The 15,345-nt window shown below is 33.0% G+C and overlaps 1 protein-coding gene across 15 annotated transcripts in view; it reads right to left on the reverse strand.

Annotated features, from left to right (window-relative positions):
• LOC148627115 (general transcription factor 3C polypeptide 1-like) overlaps positions 1–15,345 on the reverse strand; it is a 179,292-nt gene that overhangs the window by 64,991 nt on the left and 98,956 nt on the right. For 4 of the 15 annotated variants that reach the window (XR_015919767.1, XR_015919758.1, XR_015919756.1 and 1 more), the window contains 2 exons: positions 15,121–15,218; positions 9,372–9,536 (listed from right to left, as the gene is read on the reverse strand). The exons of 7 other annotated variants lie outside the window; for them this stretch is intronic. The gene's annotated coding sequence lies outside the window, so the exon portion shown is untranslated. Of the gene's footprint in view, positions 1–474; positions 586–9,371; positions 9,537–15,120; positions 15,219–15,345 lie in introns of all 15 variants that reach the window. 4 more of the 15 variants (XR_015919759.1, XR_015919752.1, XR_015919751.1 and 1 more) reach the window with 3 other exon arrangements.

A 15,345-nucleotide genomic window follows, 5' to 3' on the forward strand; every position in this document is an offset into this window, starting at 1 on the left:
GGTACAAAATTACATGGGAAATAAATCACACTGCTGGCAATTTTGAAAATCTTCATAACTTAGTGAAAAAGAAAACCAATACTCCTAAACAATTTACAGTATACCAGTGAAACTTGATGAACTTTATAATGCACTGCTCAGACTAGATACAAGTAAGACTAATAAAGGGAACCAAGATTCTAGCGGAAATCAAAAAGAAAGTAATCCAGGGACTAAGACCAGAAATGGAAAACAGATATACACAACAAAGAACATTAAGTAACTAAAATAATACACACAAAGTGACAAAAGTAAGTCCTCCAGTAGTGATAATATTAGTCTAAAAATCTTAAAAGTATGTGCACCTTATATTGCATCTCCTCTTACATATATTTCAAATAAAATGATTGATATGTTTCATACCCACAGTCAATAAAATATGCAAAAGTGACTCCTATCTTCAAAGCTGGTGAAAGGACATCAGCTAATACTTACAGGCCAATTTCAGTCTTGCCTACTCTAGAAAGGCATGTATCTGACCACATGAATAAGTTTTTTATCTAAACTGTTGCATCCTTCACAATCAGGGTTCACACCAAACCATTCCTGTCAAACAGCACTCATAAATATTACTGATCAATAGTTACAAGAGATGCGAAATGGTAATATTACCATAGCTGTACTTGCAGATTTTTAAAAGGCCTTTAATGTAGTGGATCATGATATTCGATGTAGAAAACTGAAAATGTATCAATTTTGTGACAAGTCTGTAAATTTCCTAAAATCTTATTTAAGTGGAAAAGAACACAACAAGTAAACATTCACATGGTGTTCCTCAAGGTTCAATTCTTGAGCCTCTGCTATTTGTATTATTCATCAATGACATATCCCTATGTGGTAACAGCTGTAAAACTGACTTACATGCAGATGATACTACTTTGCATATATCAGGGAGAAATATCAATGACTTGCTGGCAGAAATGCAAAATGAGTTATTTAATATAGAAAAGTGGTGTAAGAATAATATCATGTACATTAATATAAACAAAACTAAACTTATCTTAATTGGGACTGGACAAAGATTGTTATCACAAACTTGTCAACCAGAAGTGAAAATTCTATTAGATATTATAAAAAAGTCATCATGCGAAACACTACTTGGTGTAAAAATTGACAATTGTCTGACATGGAGAGAACATATAGACACAATTTGTAAAAAATTGTCTTCTAGAATTTATTTGTTGTAAAAAATTAAGTACTTTCTTAGTATTAAAGTGAGGACAACTTTCTATATAGAGTGGATGTAGTAATGTGAATTTGAATAGAACATTAAAATTACAGAAGAGAGCAGCTAGATGAAACTAGATGCTGACCATACGTCACCCTCTGCCCCATTATTCAGACAACTTGGTATTATGAATGTTGACCAAAGGATTAAATATCATAAATATTTGCTTATGCATAAAATGGTTAAAGGTCTAGCGCCAAAATATCTTATAGATAAGTTCTACAAATCAGACTTACTTAATGAGAAGTAAAAAAAGACAGGAAGTTTGTAGTCCCAAAACCCCTAATTGAACTTTACAGAAAATCTTTTGAATATTCTGGTTTAATTACCCAATACATTATGTAATATTTCAAAGACAAATTGCTTTAAACATAAAGTCAAGCAGTATTTGAGTGACAAGTGATTTGTATATAAACCAATACAGCTATGTCTATGTATTTTATAACAATAATACATATTTGTATTAGTTACTTTTGTTTTGTTTTGTTTGTTTGTTTTTTTTTTTCCTTGTACTATTTTGTCATGTTTGTAACTTATGTGGACATAATTTCTGACTCCATATGTGTTGCATGAGGGCCTCAGGGAAGATTAGTTCTTGTAAACTAACTGTATTACCCTCTCAAAATGAAGTATATTATTATTATTACATTAGCCAGGCACAGATTGAAGGAATGGTGCACTATGCATAGCCACCACACCCTAAAATTCAGAAAAATAATATTTTGATTTTTCAAAAGTTTTCTTATAAATAAAAAGTTTTTGCCTCACTTCGGTCAGTCAATAATATTCTATTTACACAACCCTCACCTAAATTTCCGGATCCACCCCCGATGGTTAACCATATCAACAATGAAAAAATGGATTTTTACATAAAACTGGACAGAAGTATTAACACAAAGAAATATGTATGTTCAGTGACAACCATCAATGTCCTCTGCATAAGTAGCACCATGCTTGCTGGTCAAGCACAGGTCATCATGTTCCCTTAAAGTAACAGCAGCACATTAAATTATTTCAGGTAGCAAAGTGATGACTTTTCCTAAAAATTCAATGGCAATGACAAATCATAGTGATTTTTTCCCTATGAAATGCTTAACATCCTTATTCATTCAAGGTTGCATAACTATTGATCACAATAAACCATTTATACCCTGGTATGAAAATCCTGACCATAGAATAATTGAAACTCAAAAGAGATACTAGCAATAATAGATAAAAGATTGATCTACCAAGTGATGAAAATTACATTTATAGTAAATGATATGAATCCTATTCTAATATGCCGAGAGCTGACAGAAAAATGAGAAATAAACATTGATTTAATTAATGGCAGCTCCACACAGTTAATTTCATAAATAAGTATTGACTGGAAACAATGACCTCATAAAAACCATAGGATACCAGTAGACTTCACTATATACTACCCTAGACACAGGCTGGCAGTACTTCAACTGAAATCAGTAGACTCCACTATATTTTAACCAAAGGATACCATTAGACTCTACTACATACTATCTAAATACAAGCTGGCAGTACTTCAACTGATATAAACCATAGGATACCAACAGATTCCACTATATACTACCTAAATACAAGCTGGCACTACTTCAACTGATAATAACCATAGGATACCAGTTGACTCCACTATATATTACATAGATACTGGCTGGCAGTACTTCAACTGATATAAACCACTGGATACCACTAGACTGTAAATTATCTTCATTAGTATCCGTAGATATGGAGATTTCAAATCCCTGAAGTATGTTAGTACATCCTGAGGCGAAGCCAATGGGGTACGGCAGTACTGAAGGGTTTAAAATCTCCATATCTATGGACACAAATGTAGATGACAATTTTATCCCCAGTTTCAAGCTTAAACTGTCATTTTTTTTTTAGGGATTTTGAACACAACATGTCACGCAAATGTAACGTTTTTGCAAGTATTTTTGAAAAATATAGTGAAATACTCAAATTTTGAGTGTTTTTATTGGATGTAGGGTACTACCTTTGGTAGAACCCTACAGGTGCCCAAATATAAGGCGTTTTTATTGAAATAACAATGGAAATCGACAATGTTGTTTTTGCCAGTCAAAGTCTTGAACGCTATGTCACAGACGTCAAAAATTCAATGGGTCAGAGATGTGAACTTGACACTAAACTAGGTCAGGAATTTCATTGACGATGATGATAATGAAGCAACGTCATGAGCGTAAAAAATCTGAAAAATAGGACAAATTAATGGTATCAAAGGATTAATTTGTTTAAAAGGTACAACACTTTATTACTAGGGATATATGGAGTGTACAGAATTCACCATTCATTGAGGAATTTCAAGTAATTCTACAAAAAACTTTAAAATTCAATCACTGAAATTTTGTGCTAAAATCAGAGTTCATTTTTCATTTGTTTTGGTAAATGTGGATGCTGATAGATCCAATGTAACATCCATGAAATACCGGGATTTATGGAACAGAATCAAAGTTGCTGAGCAAGTCATTTAAGTTAACACCGGACAGTTGATTTCTGAATTCAGTCATTTGTGTGTTCATTGAGGACGGAAATACTGTCTGCAGTGTGCGTGACATTCCCCGGGGAAATGTCTAATAACCCCCTAGGGATATGGCTTAACAAAGTCCAGGGATATGGAATTCTGAGCGACATGTAGCTAACCAATCAAATTTCAGTATTGATACCCTGCCAGGGATAATCTACCATATACTACATAGATACAGGCTGGCAGTACTTCAACTGTTATAAACCTCAGGATACCACTGGATTTTACTACAAACTACCCAGATACAGGCTGGCAGTACTTCAACTGATATAAACCTTAGGATACCAGTGGATTCTACTACAAACTACCCAGATACAGGCTGGCAGTACTTCAACTGATATAAACCTTAGGATACCAGTAGATTTTACTACAAACTACCTTGGTACAGGCTGGCAGTACTTCAACTGATATAAACCTTAGGATACCAGTGGATTCTACTACAAACTACCCAGATATAGGCTGGCAGTACTTCAACTGATATAAACCTTAGGATACCAGTAGATTTTACTACAAACCACCTTGGTACAGGCTGGCAGTACTTCAACTGATATAAACCTTAGGATACCAGTGGATTCTACTACAAACTACCCCGATTCAGGCTGGCAGTACTTCAACTGATATAAACCTTAGGATACCAGTAGATTTTACTACAAACTACCTTGGTACAGGGTGGCAGTACTTCAACTGATATAAACCTTAGGATACCAGTGGATTCTACTACAAACTACCTAGATACAGGCTGGCAGTTCTTCAACTGATATAAACCTTAGGATACCAGTATATTCTACTACAAAACTACCCAGATACAGTCTGGCAGTTCTTCAACTGATATAAACCTTAGGAAACGAGTGGATTCTACTACAAACTACCTAGATACAGGCTGGCAGTACTTCAACTGATATAAACCTTAGGATGCCAGTGGATTCTACTACAAACTACCTAGATACAGGCTGGCAGCACTTCAACTGATATAAACTGTAGGATACCAGCAGACTCTACTATATACAACCTATATACAGGCTGGTAGCACTTCAACTGATATAAACTGTAGGATACCAGCAGACTCTACTATATACAACCTATATACAGGCTGGTAGCACTTCAACTGATATAAACTGTAGGATACCTGCAGACTCTACTATATACAACCTATATACAGGCTGGTAGCACTTCAACTGATATAAACCATAGGATGCCAGTAGATTCTACTATATACAACCTATATACAGGCTGGTAGTACTTAAACAGATTAAACCTTAGGATACCAGAAGACTCTACTACATACTACATAGGTACAGGCTGGTAGTACTTCAATTAGCTTACTTTCAAGACTTAATTTGGGAAGTTAAAACTTGTCAGTGCTGTAAACTTAAAAAAAGTTAACCTGACCATAAGGGGAAAAAGCTCCAACAGAAAAAAGTCAAAATATACACTATTTTGCAACAACTAAGGCTGGGACTAAAATTTTAAAAAAAATGCATGAAGTAGAGTAGATTATAGAAACCATGTAAAAAAACAATTTTGATTATGTAATTTATGCTTTTCCCAATGTGTTTCAATAATTATTGTGTAATAAATTCATAAATTCAATACTCAAATACAACTAAAAATGTTTTTTTATTACCTTTAAGAAATTACTCTAATGCCCTGCTTGGCTTTATAAATCAAGCCTTTAAAAATTTGGTAAAATTGTTAGTTTAAAATCTAAAGCTATGAAAAAGGTTTATGTTCAGACAGACAGACAGACAGACAGACACAAAGATAAAATCTAAATGCCTTTAACTCAGTTGGCTTGGCTTTAAACCCTAAATCAAACAGTTTTGTTCAAAACTAAGTCCATCAAAACTAGGAATTTGATATCACATTGAGACATTTTATAGCATTAGTTTTCGATTATTTGGACAGAGAAAATAACCACATAATAAGACATTTAGAAAGAATAAGATATTCTGAACTTCTTTACAGCTGTACCTCAGTATAACATTATCCAACAATTCTATGACGTACTTCAGACTAAGATTTAATCATGTCCACCAATACAACGATGGTTTTATGTTCTAGTAAGGCTAAAACCAATTAGATTACAGACCCTATAAAGGTATTATAAGACCTCTCAAGATGGCTTGAACAGTATGATTTAACAATAACAGGTATTAAGTAATGTGGTACAATTATCGCAAGAGATTTCCATAATGTACTGTAAGCAATTTTCCTTCAACTCATGCTGACTATTTTGCAACCAGTACTTTCAATATGATACTTGGTCAAACTACCTTTTCTAGAACACCTTAGTAATGATGATTTTGAAATCAAGTTATGTTACATGCAATGCTGCACTTTGTACTGTAGCCAATTTTACATATAATAAGCAATTGGTACCATATAATATTTTAAATGTAATAAGGCAGTCAGTACTACAAGAAAATACCATATGTAATACAGTACTTTGTACTATAGCAAATTTCACATATAAGCAATTAGTACCATAGACAATTTTACATGTAATAAGGCAGTCAGTACTGCAAGAAAATGCTACATGTAATAGGACAGTTGGTACCATGCTACATGTAATACTGCAGTTCTTACTATAGCCAATTTTACTTGTAATTAGAAATTGGTATCATAGACAATTTTACATGTATTAAGACATTTTGTTCCATAGACAATTTTACATTAATAAGGCAGTTGTTACCACAGACAATTTTACATGTAATAAGGCAGTTTGTACCAATGCAGTTGCATTTAATAAGGCAGTCTCTGCCTTAGTGAAAGTCTTACACAAAGTGTAAATAAGGCAAGATCTTTTTACATTTCTTCCTATTCTGCATATATTTGTTTTCCTTTTTTTAAAAGAAAATTGAAATTATATTTTCAGTATAGATATGCAATGGTTAACAATGAAAAATAAAAATCAAAACAGCAAATTAGAGCATTAGCTTCAAGTTGATATTTTCAACAGGCTGCTTCCTACATCTGCAAGTTGAAGAATGCCCAGGGTTTTTATTTGTCAAATTGAGACAAATCTTAGAGTAAATTATCACCAGTCTATCAGAATTGTTAAGATATTTTGGAGTTTACATACTGTTTTTGCCTTAATAAATAAGAGTAATGTTTTATGTCAGATCCTAAATTAGTCAAGAAACATTAGGGCACACCTATCAACACATGGACCAAAATTCTTTTTACTTTGCATGGCAATAAGTATAACAGAATATATCTAAACTTCAAAGTATTGGCTGCTGTAATAGCCTTTGGGTTTAGTTACAATTTTGTTTGCCTTCTGAGAGATTTATTCTGCTTCAAATTAATCAACAAAATGGGAAAAACTGCTCTTGAGAGAATTATTTTAACAGATTTTTACTTGAATTAATGAGCATTTCTAGAAATCGTCAGCTGGTAATGATGGGAGTACCTGGTAATTTACTGTATTTCCTATGTCTATAAAGTGAAAAATTTAAAACAAGTGAAAGAACGAAAGAAACAAAAACAAAATAACAAATTACAAAAAACCTTGTTGTTGTTCTGGTTACACATGTGCTGGTTACACATGTTCTGGTTACACATGTCGCCTAGTTACCAATAACAACTACAGTAATTGTATGTACATACATGTACTAACAGGTTATCATAAGTGTCAACCTTTGGAAACTTAAAACAGGGAGATAACTGAAGAGGGAGATTTAACATAGCATCATTTTCATGATATGCTTTAGCTGTCAACTATTTTTGTATTTAAACTATACTTGAGTTTGTGAAAGTTTATTTTTATACATTACAACAATAAATTGGAATTTAAAAAAAAATATTTTGTTGAACATTGAAATAAGTCGCTTCTGAGCTTCATTAATTTCCCCTTGCCTCCTCTTCATTGTGACTGATGAAATACCAAAATACCAAATATTTTGAGAGTGGGAGTTTCTAAGCACCATCCAGGACAGATACATGTACTGACAGGTTAGTCAGTAGACAGATACATGTACTGACAGGTAAGTCAGTAGATAGATACATGTATTGACAGGTCAGTCTGTAGACAAGATATCTGTACTGACATGTGTCTGTACAGAGAAACATATACTGCCAGACAAGTCTGTTCATAGATATATGTACTAACAGGTCAGTTTGTACAGTCTGTTGCCTGGTAAGTGTACTGGCAGGTACATTAACTGACAAGAGAGTCTGTAGATAGATATCTGTACTGACAAAGTCGATAGAAAGATAATTTACTGACATATAAGTCCACCGACAGATGCATATAATGGAAGAAAAGCTCATTGAATTTTCTTACTCAATGACAAACTGGAAAGGTTTGAAAGATAAGCTATTTAGACCTGTTTTCATTACGTTTAATTTAAGTAGGTTTTTAGTGTAAGAAAAGTTAGCTTTTTTATCTGTCCACACATTAAGTGCTACAAGAGATATTTGTACTGACATGCATGTGACACAAAAAGCATCATGACTCAGCAAGAATTTTCATTATTTTATCATTTGTTGTATTCAGTTGAGAAGACCAGGGGAAGAAAAGTTCAAATTGTTTGTCTTCACTAGACATGATGTCCAAAGAGAAGTTTATTGTTCCTCTTAACCATTCAAATGAAAAGTAACTCACCCTTGCCAGTTGTTCATAATGAAAATATGTAAGTGTATGAGGATTAAAAACCCTGTTTTTATGGAAGAAATGGATAATTAGCTTGTTAAAGTATCAAGAATTGAACAAATCTTCAACTCATCAAAGATTTCCCTGTTTTAAAAAAATGTTAAACTTGTGTGATGAATTCCCTTTTTCAGGTCATTGTTATAACCCAGAAAGAACTGAACTACATGTAGCTTTAATAACTTAGATGTAATATTGTTTGAAGTTACAAGTAATTGCCAAACACATTGTATTAATTCTTATTAAGCTGTGAGGTCTAACAAAGTTCAACCTTCTCATTGACCAGTCCTGACCAGTACCAAGATATTAAAAAAATAAATCAATGGAAAAATATTCTTCTGAAAACAATTAAGATACAGAGTTAAAGTAAACATGCTACAACACAAACACAGAGCATAAATGGTTAAAAGTCCAAAAAAAAAAGTCAAAGTTCAGAAACAAAGCAACAGACAAATTTCTGTTTGTTTTTAAAATGTAAGTATTTGTGTAAAGAAATTTCACTAGCACTTTGGAGCAGTTCAAGTTTAAATAGATTTCACAACATTATATGGTGCAAATCATGTTCACATGGGGCAATAACTATTGTGTTCATATTACTTCAGCTTGACTGTCTTTAATATTATTCCAGTCTAAAAAAATATTTTCTTCAATTAGGACGTCATAAAATCTTGTTAGTACAGGGATATGTCAATGCCTTATCGCTGTCGGGATCTGTAATTATGAATATATAAGTAACTCATAAAATCTATCAATCAATGATTTAAATGATAACATTTTCAAAAAGTACAAAAATAAAATGACATCAAAATCTTGGATTCATTTTAAAATCATTACCATATCATAATGATTAAACAAGTAATTATTTCTAATGAAAGGTCAACACAAAATAAATTTACCTGTCAAAAAAAGTTGAATTGTCACAATCCCTGTCAAAATACTGCACTAGAGCTACCAGAAATTCAGTTCGTAATGATTATTTCTCCTGTAGATGGGCTGAGTTGATGATTGACAAGACAAACCAATATATGACTCCAGTTGGCGGTGTCTTGGGGTTTTAAAAGCTAAAAAGATGCAATATGTCTGATGCATGTTTTCTTCCTTGTTTAAATCCTCTTAAAAGTTACATCTAACAAATTAAATTTAAAGAAATATGAGACCCTTACTGACAATTTTACCTTATCCATGCTGTTTTTGTGTTGTAAATAAAATATTTCCATTTTTTTAAGGTGTTATTAGCATTTAAATTAAATATGAAGACACTGTCAATAACCTTGACTATTGAAAAACTTAATTGAAAATTAAACCATTTACATGCTATAAAACTAATGGTGCTACAAATTATTTTTAAATAGTAATAAGACATGCTCAATAAATGCTATTCTTCTTTCTAATCAAGATTTTATGTATGTTTTTAGAATTATATTTCTCCAAACCTTTCAATACATGTCCATGACCCAACAATGCCCTCTTACACAAACAATTGAAACAATTATTTGGGAAACCATCTTCTGGTCAAATGATTCTGCATAAAATTAAATTATTCCACTAGTTGTAAAAAAAAATACTAGTTATAGTTGGAAAGAATAGGTTCATTGAATTAAATTTAGGGACAGAGCTAATCTCTGCAATGATCAAGTTCATGCTTATCAATAATCAAAGTAAACAGATATTATACTATCTACTTGACAGCTGACTAATCAGTAAAGTAAATAATCATTCTTAGAGTACCCTTCCTGACATGTATTTATTTTTTACTTCTTTTTGAATAAAAAATAACTGCTTAAAAAAAGTTGAAATAAACAAACAAGAGGCAAATTAACAGATGGATAAACAGATAAAAATACTGATTCTACTTTTCCAGTATGAAGATTAGACAGTGTCATAAATGGGTGGCAACAAAAAGTTCACATAAGTTTATCCTTTACTACTAGTGTTATTTAAGAACCTTAATTTTGCCCTGTTAGAGTAATATGTCTTTTCCATGCAATCAAAAAATAAAGTATATATTTAGAGCAATTCATCAAGTATTTAAAGACTATAATTAACACTAGGCTGTCGATGAAAGTTAAACCTTTTAGGATACACAAATGGAAAGACAAATAAGTACAAATTACAGCCATGATAAAGCTATGACTTGTTTTGTAATTAATCTATAATTTATTGACTGGATATTTAATTAAAGAAAAATCTGTTCTTAACTTTGGCTTAGGTATATGATATTGAAAAGGAAGTGAATCTTGAAGTCAGAACAATCAACATTACACTGGTCAAGATGATTGCAAAATAGTGACCTTGAATTTTAAACCTTCTTTTATCATTCCATAAATAAACCTTATTCATGGTGTGGAAACTTTGTAGGTTTCCAGTTTTATATGACTATTTTACATGGTTCATCCATTTTCTCCCCTTCAAAAGTAAGGTATTCTAATTTTTTTCAGGTAAACAAACCATCATAGTCAGAGGAATCAAATTAAATTTCAAAGGCTTGTTATGAAAGCACAAAACCATAAAACACACCTTACAAGTAACTATTTAATGCAACACATTAGGTAGACTCATGTGTAAAAGTTTCATTTCATTCCATTCAGCATCTTCAAGGGTGTAGCAATTGCAAACAAGTACTATCTTTAAAAAAAAGATAGCCAACACAGTAAAAATGTGTTCCTTTCTACCTCTAAGTTTCTATATTTTCTTTCAATTTCAAATTGTTTCTATATTTTGACACAATTTCAAATTCTCGATACTGTTTTTTCTAACACAATTTTCAATACAATTTTTTCCAACGCCACTAAGTTATCAGTATTTGGCAAATCGGGGAACAGAATTGCGGTCAAGTGACTTGTGTTTCCATAGAAGAGCGTCCTTAAGGTCAAAGGGGGAAAAGTGAAACTATACTGACTGCGTTGGAAAAATGGGGACAGACAGATTGACCAATGGCATTTTCAAAATATATCATCTACTTTTGGAAGTGGGGAAGAAAATAACTTTATTTTTTTTAATGGACCAGTTATGATTAATTGCAAGAAACAACGAAGTACCATAAACAACCTTAGATTTATACGGTACCGGGGGGTATCTGGGAAATGGGTCATTGCTCATGCTATACACTGCTAGGACTAAGATTCAATATATTCAAGTGAAATATTAGCACAAACTCTGAATTTCTTAGATGTAAAATGTGATGGTTCAATTATTAGAATCTCACTTAAAAACAGGAAACCTGAAGAATACAAATGAAAAAGAAAACTGCATGAAAATAAGTTTTGGATCTTCCAAAAGGTCTTGGTAAAAGTGCAAAATATAATTTATGACCTAATAAACCCAATACAACATGGTAAAATAAACATCTAAGAGACAAACTGACTGGGTCACTGTTTAATAAACAAATATGGATCAGCCCCTAGAGTAATATACTGAACACCTCAGTACCTAAACAATCTAACCATAGATTACACATACCTAACACAAACAGAGGCTAATTATATATTTGGTTAATACCTATTATTACAATCAGCAGGTATCTGTTATTTTATAATAAAGATGTTGTGGTATGAAAAACTATCTACATATCAAACATCCCCAACAATTGTCCCTTTATTACTGGTAAACTGATGCTGTAATCTTATCTCTACATTATAACATCTAATCGTCCAATTAAAAAGCAGGAAAATTATCACCAAATAGATGTATTCAAATATAATACACAGCTCAAATGTCTTATCTGCAGTTTCATTTCTGAACTGTTACCAGTTCTTAATACATTTTCTACAAAGGAAGTAGAAGAAATGTGTTCATCATGGACATGGGTGCTTTAAGTAACAGTGTTGTCTTGTTACTATACTGCTTATTTTTCCCTTTCATCTGCATTACTGACTTCAGATAGCTATCACTTAGTTTCTGCCTTTTTTTTTTAATTTTTGGTATGTGGCTGTATACTATGATGGAGAAATGTAATATGAGTTTTGAACCCAAGCCTTGCCTTCTGAAATAATCACAATTGTGTCAAAATAAGAATTCGCACCAATATATTTTTGATGGGCAGTTACTCTAGAACAAATATTGGATCCCTTGTAGACAAGACTTTGGATTCACAACTGTGAAGTATTTATTTATGAAAGAAAAACTATGATGGAAACAAGTCACTAGTTCCTCCTTCAAAAAGTCTAACAAATTGTTATGAACAAATAACATAAAATAATATGATAGAAATTTGTCATACTTCACAATATCATTGGAAGCACCAGCAATTACAGAATTCTGAAAAACAAATCCTCTACATTAGACAATAAAGTAGAAAAAGTGCTTGGATAATTGGGGAGTAGCTGTTATTACAGAAAATTTAAAGACATAATGATCAGGCAGGGTATTTCCTGTAAGTGTCTTCCGTTGGCTATTTACTGAAGACATTATCCGATATAAGAGGTACGGAATTACGACGTAAAGACTTGAATCTACAGACATTATTTTGTACATTAGGAATGGAATGACAGATCTAGATTAATCATAAAACAGGCTAGAAAAACAGGTAAACAAGGGACATATGAAGACAGCAATGTTGTAGATCTAATCAAATGATGTTTATAAAAATCAATATGATAATTCACAAAGGTTATCGCAGGTTGTTGTCTTCAAAGTTAATGACCAAAAAAAAATAATAAAAAAAAATGGAGTTATTTGTCTGGGGCCTAGAAATTTTTCAAGAAGACAAAAAAGACGGCAATTTCTGATATGTCACATCAAAGAGAGTGAATCTGCCAGTGGTAATATTTCTTTTTAAAACAAGGTATTGTTTGAATTTGGAATTATTTTGGAATTAAGAAAATGACCAGTAATAAATTTATAAAACTAATCCTTACTAAGGGGGTTAGTCATGCTGGCATGTCTAAGGGGTAAGGTTAGTTGGATAACAAATAGCAGGGAAAAGTTTATAACCCCCCTAGTCATAACGGCATGACTAACCCCCCCCTTAGTCATGACGACACGACTAACCCCCCCCCCCCTTAGTCATGACGACACGACTAACCCCCCCTTAGTCATGACGACACGACTAACTCCCCTTAGTCGTGACGACACGACTAACCCCCCTTAGTCATGACGGCACGACTAACCCCCCCTTAGTCATGACGGCACGACTAACCCCCCCTTAGTCATGACGACACGACTAACCCCCCCCCCCTTAGTCATGACGACATGACTACCCCCCCCCCCCCCTTAGTCATGACGGCACGACTAACCCCCCCTTAGTCATGACGGCATGACTAACCCCCCTTAGTCATGACGACATGACTAACCCCCCCCCCCTTAGTCATGACAACATGACTACCCCCTCCTTAGTCATGACGGCACGACTAACCCCCCCTTAGTCATGACGGCATGACTAACCCCCCTTAGTCATGACGGCATGACTAACCCCCCTTAGTCATGACGGCATGACTAACCCCCCCTTAGTCATGACGACATGACTACCCCCCCCCCCCCCCCCCCCTTAGTCATGACGGCATGACTAACCCCCTAAGTAGGAGTAAGTATTGTAAAAATTGCTTTCACTTATTTTCTTAAATCCAAAATAATTCCAACTTCAAATAATACCTTGTCTTAATAAAATTATCAAGTATGAGCTTGAACAAGTTAAGCAGCAAGTAGTCAACATTTTCCTAGCTGAGAAAACATGAAGGAAATGTGAGCAAAAAATGTAATCAACATCAGATATGAAAATAATCATACTGGCTTTATACAAGCTTAAGCAACTAAAACAGCTCCTTTAAAAATCATATTTTGTAATTTGAGTTAGGCTTATCATCCCCGTCTTATTAACCAGCAGAACATTGTAACCTCCAAAATATTAAAAATATCAACTTCTCTAAACATTACCCCTGCTCAATAAGAGTTGTTTTGACAAATCCAGCTACAATAACCTAGCATGCGTCCAAAATATACAGATTTACATTCCACTTCTCCTAACATAATACAGCTAGCACAGAAATAGAAATAAAAAATAAACAAGAAATGGTAAAAACAATATAACTACCAACAGCAACAACAGACATGCTTAGGATGTACATATCATATTAGTTTCATTTTCACTAATCCTTGTACTTCCACCAAGCTTACTTGTAAGCTCAACCATAAAGTCATATTAGGTGGGAGTATGGATAAACTAAATATGGTTTAATTAATAAATCTCTTTCATCTATCAAACATTCAATATATAGTCTTGGTTTTGTAAGCTATTTCTTTGAAATAATTCACTAAATTGAGCTACAAAATCCCCATAATCAATCCCAGCTTCCCAATGTCCCCGTGGTGGTATTGCACCTTGTAATACAATTTCAAAAAGATCCATCCACTAATAGTAAAATTTTTTCTGGACATAGGAAAATGCCTGTTTCTGGCCCCTAATTTTTAAAACATTCAAGTCCTAAACCCCAAAACCAATCTGACCATTATGGTATTCAATATTGTTGAACAATATCAAAACCATTACAATACTTTTACTGGATTTATAAAGTTAAATTACATGAAATGCTTCTTTTTGGCCCCTTTGGGGTTGTAATTCTAAAGCAGTTGGGGCAATAACCCTCAAAATCAATATATACCTTCATTTTGTGGTTTGAAACCTTGCTAAAATTTTTTATAAAGACCAACCTACTAATACTCTAGTTATGGCACAAAAACCAAGTATCTATGGACAACTACAACACTGAGGACTGCAACATACCATTACACGACAGCAAATGTAAAAACTGCAAAAAAAAAAAAATCATTTTTCACAATTCAAGGGCAATACCTCTATTTAAGAATTGGCAATAATAAAAATTTTGTCTATTGAAAAATAACATAAATTTTCCATATGCATATTGTTTATTTTGC

Source organism: Perna viridis, chromosome 1 (genome assembly GCF_037379345.1).
Source record: "Perna viridis isolate PV_CMFRI_1.1 ecotype Kerala chromosome 1, ASM3737934v1, whole genome shotgun sequence".
In the NCBI taxonomy this organism is placed as follows: Eukaryota; Metazoa; Mollusca; class Bivalvia; order Mytilida; family Mytilidae; genus Perna; species Perna viridis.